This window comes from Gossypium arboreum, chromosome 6 (assembly GCF_025698485.1).
Source record: "Gossypium arboreum isolate Shixiya-1 chromosome 6, ASM2569848v2, whole genome shotgun sequence".
Taxonomy (NCBI): domain Eukaryota; kingdom Viridiplantae; phylum Streptophyta; class Magnoliopsida; order Malvales; family Malvaceae; genus Gossypium; species Gossypium arboreum.
The window spans coordinates 50,712,349-50,718,615 of NC_069075.1; the positions used below are offsets into that span (position 1 = coordinate 50,712,349).

A 6,267-nucleotide genomic window follows, 5' to 3' on the forward strand; every position below is an offset into this window, starting at 1 on the left:
ATTTATTTTGGACAGGTCTGATAGCTTTGTTGGATTACAAAACCGTCCAAATTGAAAACCAAGTCAACCCAAATTTGACTACACATGGCTATTCTTTCAAGGAACTTTTTGGTTTAATTACACATGGTCCTCACATTGTTGAAGAAATTAGAGATTTGCCCGAAGATTTATGATTGACTGAGTCTTAGTCCTGAGTTATTATGGCATTGCTTAAAAATCAAGCAAAAATTAGCTCAAATTCCACTAATTGTGGCCGGCCATCCAAGAAAGAGATTTGAAGAGACTAAACCTAGCTATTTGTAGCAAACTACCCACCTCTCTTCACCTATAAATATGACCCCTTCATTTCCTCACCCCTCATCGCTCATCATTTATCATTCTCTATTCTCTCCAAATTCTCCTAGTTTTTTCCATTCCCCGTGACTAACATTATCTCTTCATATATATTTTAGCAATTAAGCCTCTTAAAGAGCCCTTGGTCGGCCACCTTGGAGAGCCATCAGTAATGGAGTACAGCAAAGAAGCGAAAGAGCCTAGTTAGTCAGACTCTTGGGTGACCGCCACTTCGATTTGGGTTTAAACTTTCTTTTCTTTGATTTAATCTAAAAATGTTTGTTATGTGTTCTTTGTTCTTGTTTACAACAATGTTAGCTTAATTTTATTTAAGGTAGGATGATTTCTTTGATTAAATAATATTTATTTGATTCATGCTTATAATGTTTGTGCCTCAATCGATCATGTTTTCAATTAAAATCAAGTTTGTATTTCGTTCATACATGATTGAAATGCACCTAAATTAGTTGAGCGATCATAACCAGACGATGACTAATGGACACATAATTGAAATGTGCATGCTCAATTTAGATCCTACCCCGATTAAATTATAGGTGGCATAACCACTCTAACCAAGCTCTGTTATCTGCATAGTTTTTAGATTTGTGAGATTAAACTATTTCAAACCTAACACGTCCTTGTTACCTCACACGAATCTTAATAAACCCTTAGTAAATAAGGATCAGTAGAATGCGTATTTACTAAGTAAAGGATTTTGAAATGACCTAATGTGGTTTCGAAACTCTTGAAAGATTGAGTTTCCACGGAATGTTTTTCTGAATGTTATTAAGCATGTTGATAATAAATTGAGTTTAATTAAAGTAATTGCCTTAGTTTATTTATGTTATAATTTTTGCAAATTGTGTTTAATTTTGCTAAAATCTATTTCATTCATATAGTTTGCATACTTAGGATAATTTTTATTAGGGATCTGATAAACCGTAATTTATACATATTTTTACCCCATGCTTAACGCATTTTATGGATAATTTTCCATTAGAATTGGTGAATTTGATGCTCCTAATGCTTTAATTTCATGTTTTATACTTAGGAGAGCATAGGAGAGCAAAAGGAACGAGAAATGGGCCAAAAACAAAGAAAATGGGCCAAAGTACGAAATCAACACGGCCTCGGCCTCTTCACACGAGCAAACCACACGGCCGTGTCAATTTGGTAGGCTTGAGCATGGCCTGAAGTAATCACACACGGGCGTGTCCCTGCCGAGCCCAAGTTGAGTCCAATTTGGAAAAGGCTAATTTTGAGGGCTCTTAGGCATTCCAAAGCCTATAAATACACCCTAGAGGAGGAAGAAAAGGAGACACAGAATAGGGAGTAAGGAATTACTCCAAGGAAGCCGATTGATTCATCTCAGAAGCCGGATTCACCATCAAGACTGAAGATCTCTCCTCAATTTCCCCTTCAAAAGTTTTGGGTTTCTTTATGTTTTGTATTCTTTATTATTCTGAGATGTTTTGTTATTTAGTTATGAACTAAATCCCCTAAATGCCTAAGGGGGATGAAACCTAAGACGAATCTTGTTATTATTTTCTGAATTGTATGATAAAAATTTAACTTGTTCTTAATTATGCATTCTTAATTCTTATTTTAATATCCCAGGATACTGATTCAAGATAAGCTCTTATTCAGAGGAGGAATAGACCCTGTCTAAGAGTACATTTGTCATAACTAAGCGGAGTTGATTGCGCGCCTAGACATAGGGTGACAAGATTTTGCCAGATTAGGTGAAACCTAATAAAGGGATCCATAGATCGAGTTAATGCTACCCTAGGGTGTTAATTAAAGAAAGGTCTCAATTATTCAATCTAGGGATTAGACGTTATTAGTCTTGAATAAGGATAATAACATAACTTAGGGATTTCTACGAAACTAGTTAAATGAATAAATCGTTTGATTCGGAGCCAGAATAACAAGTACAGTCTAGGTGAATTTTTCATTAGGTATTGTCTTAATTCAATCGATTTTTCCAAAAGCAATTCCCCAATTCCATTCTCTGTGAATTCTTAGTTTAGATAATTAGTTAGCTAAAATAAAAACCTCTTTATTCTTAAGTAAGATAATAAAAAGACAGTCATTACTAGTACTTTTAGTTCTTTTGGGTTTGACAATCCGGTCTTGCTAAAACTATACTACTATTCGACAGGTACACTTGCCTATATCGCGATAATAGTTAGTTCAAGAACGATTAATTATAAATATCTAAAACCTATAACGAAATCACGTAATTAGAATCATTGCATTCAGTTTAATATATGTTAATCATCACTTCTCAACTATATTGTGTTTTTATTACCAAATTGTTAATATAATTTTACAAATTAAGTGATTTAACACAAATACAATCCATTTGTAGACGATAACTCAATACATACTTATTACTTTATAACGACTATGTACACTTGCACAAACCTACGCTTACAAGTTTTTGGCATCGTTGCCGGGGATTGTTAACTGTTTTCAAAATAATTTCTTTTGGTGAAATTATTTACTTCCAATTTGGTGTACTTCTAACATTACTAACTTATTTGTTTTAATTTTGTGATTTTCTTTTTAGGTGTTTATGAACATAGATCGAATTATCGATTTACTCCCTGTAGACCTTGAAATTGAGAAAACTTTCAGACAAAGAAGACGTGAATGAACAGCTCAATGACAAGTCAGATGGACCTTGAAAATATGAATCAAGACCTAGGTAAGCTGATTGTGTACAAAATCGCATCCTCATTGCTGATGATAGGGATTGATGCATCAAACAATATGCTGTGCCACTTTTCAGTGAGTTAAATCCAAGAATTAGAAGGCTAGATACTGACGCAACCCAATTTGAATTAAAACTAGTGATGTTTCAAATGCTCCAAACATTTTTCCAATTCAGTGGTATGCCCACAGAAGATCCACATCTCCAACTTCGATTTTTTATGGAGGTGAGTGATTCATTCAAGATAGCCGATGTGACTGAAGACACACTGAGGTTGAAGTTTTTTCCGTACTCATTGCGAGATCAAGCATGAGCATAGCTCAATTCATTGCCACAAAGTTCCATATTTACATGGTAAGAATTAACAGAGAGATTTTTGTTTAAGTATTTCTCGCCTAGCAAAAATGCTAAGTTGAGGAATGAGATCACAACTTTCCAACAACTGGAGGACGAGTCTTTGTATAAAGCTTGGGAGTGATTCAAAGAGTTACTTCATAGGTGTCCTCATCATGGGATTCCTCATTGTATCCAGTTGGAGACATTCTATAATGGTCTCAATGCACATACAAGATTGATGGTAGATGCTTCTGTGAATGGCGCAGTTTTGTCTAAGTCTTATAATGAGGCTTATGAGATCATCGAAAGGATCGCAAATAATAACTATCAATGGCTAACAAATCGAACAACTTTAGGAAGATGTGTAGCCAGAGTACATAAAGTTGACGCCCTCACTTCGTTATCAGCTCATGTATCATTTATTTCCTCCATGTTAAAACAATTTAACGCTAATAGTTCTAATCATTTTACAACTCAGCCACCAAGCCCATTTGAAGTACTTTCCTATGTATTATGGGGAACGTCTTTCCTTTTAGAATTGTCCATCAAATCCTGAGTCAGTGTACCATGTGGGAACCAACATCAAAATAAGAGTGGACAAGGTCCCCATTCCATCTTCTACAATCCTTCATGTCGTAATCATCCTAATTTTTCTTGGAGCAACCAAGGAAATGGACCGTGCAACAACTTCTTGTAGTATAGACCCAACCAATTTCAAGGGTTTAATTAGCAAGCCCTAAAACCACCTCAAGCTGAGGCATCAAATAGTTTGGATAACTTGTTAAAAGCATACATGGAAAAAAACGACACTTTGATCCAAAGCCAAGCAACAACACTGAAAAATTTGGAAAACCAAATGGGTCAGTTAGCTATAGAGTTTTGTAATAGACTGTAAGGAACCTTTCTGAGCGATACTAAGAATCCAAGAAATTTAGGTAAAGAACATATTAAGGTAGTGGCATTGCGAAATGGTAAAATTATAGAACCCCGATAGATTGATGTCGAAGATAAGCCCGTTTAGAAGAATCAACCAGCAGTGGAATTTTCTACACCAAAGGAATCAAAATTTGCAAAGAGTGAAAAGGTAAATCCTAACTATGCAGATTTACCTAATTAGAAGAGTTATCTTATTCAACTGAAAGTTCCATCACCTCCATATCCGAAAAGATTGCAGCAACACAAGTAGAAACATGAGGTGCAATTCAAGAAGTTTTTGGATGTTCTGAAGCAGTTAGACATCAATATTCCATTGGTGGAGGCTTTAAAACAAATGTCGAATCATGTGAAGTTTATGAAGGATATACTATCCAGGAAGAAACGACTAAGTGTGTATGAGACTGTTGCCTTAACAAAGGAGTGCAGTGCATTTCTGCAGAACAAATTACCACTGAAATTGAAAGATCCAGGAAGCTTTACTATACCCTGTAACATTGGTGAATCTTATTGTGGTAAAGATTTATGTGACTTAGGAGAGTGTATCACCTTGATGCCTAAGTCTATTTTCAAGATGCTAGGGATAGGTGAAGTAAGACCTACAACTGTGACGCTTCAGCTAGCGGATCAATCTTTAGCATATCCCGAAGGAAAGATCGAGGATGTTTTGTTAAGAGTCGATAAATTTATTTTTTCTGCTGATTTCATTGTCTTAGATTTTGAAGCAGATAAGGAAGTGTCGATTATCCTTTGAATACCTTTCTTAGCCACGAGAAGAACATTAATTGATGTGCAGAAAGGTGAACTCACCATGCGAGTTCAAGACGATCAAGTAACCTTTAACATTCTTAAAGTGATGAAATTTCCAGATCCGGCAGAAGAATGTTTAATTATGGAAGAGATAGAAACCTTGGTTTCTATTGAAAGTAATTTTGAAGAAGATCCATTGGAGAAAGCATTAGATCTTGACCTTGTGGAGGATGAAGAAGATGAAGAAAACATGGCTTTGATGAAAGCCAATTCGAGAAATTTTAATTAATCCACATGGTTTGAACCGTTGGAGTTAGAAGTTAGAGAATTTGTGCAACCCAAGTTGTCAATTGAAGAACCACCTAAACTCGAACTAAAGGTACTTCCTTCCCATTTGAAATACGCTTATTTAGGTGACTATCCACTTTGCGTGTGATTATTTCAGTAGAACTAATGAAAGATCAAGAGGAGCAACTAATTGTTGTTCTAAAGAAATTTAAGAAAGCAATTGGTTGGACTATAGCTGATATTTGAGGCATAAGCCTTTTTTTTCATACATAAAATTATTTTAGAAGAAGGTGAAAGAGCTAAAATTGATGGGCAAATGAGGCTCAATGCTATTATGAAAGAAGTTGTGAGAAAGGAAGTGATAAAATGGTTAGCTGCAGGAATCATCTATCCTATTTCAGATAGTTTGTGGGTAAGTCCAGTGCAGTGTGTGTTGAAGAAAGGTCGAATCACGATTGTTAAAAATGAGTGTAATGAGTTGATTCCAATGAGAACTGTTACTTGTTGGAGAATCTGTATTGATTATAGAAAATTGAATAAAGCAACTCGGAAGGACCATTTTTTGTTGCCTTTTATAGACCAGATGTTAGATCGACTGGCAGATAATGAATTCTATTATTTTTTAGATTGCTATTCGGGATATAACCAAATAGTTGTAGCTCTAGAGAACCAACATAAAACAACCTTTACTTGTCTATACGATACATTTTCTTTAGGCGAATGCCTTTTGGTTTATGCAATAAACCTACAACATTTCAACGATGCATGATAGCAATATTCACTGATATGGTTGAAAATTTTGTTGAGATTTTCATGGATGATTTTTTTGTTTTTGGTAACACTTATAATATTTGTTTGAGTAATTTAGCTAAGGTACTAAAGAGATCCAAAAAGACGAATCTTGTCCGTAA

General features: G+C 35.0%; 1 non-coding gene across 1 annotated transcript; it reads right to left on the bottom strand.

Moving 5' to 3' along the window:
* Positions 1-3,458: 3,458 nt before the first annotated feature.
* Positions 3,459-3,565, bottom strand: LOC128294674 (small nucleolar RNA R71). Its single transcript, XR_008284982.1, has one exon. It is a non-coding gene; the product is annotated as a small nucleolar RNA R71 (small nucleolar RNA).
* Between the last annotated feature and the right edge of the window lie 2,702 nt (positions 3,566-6,267).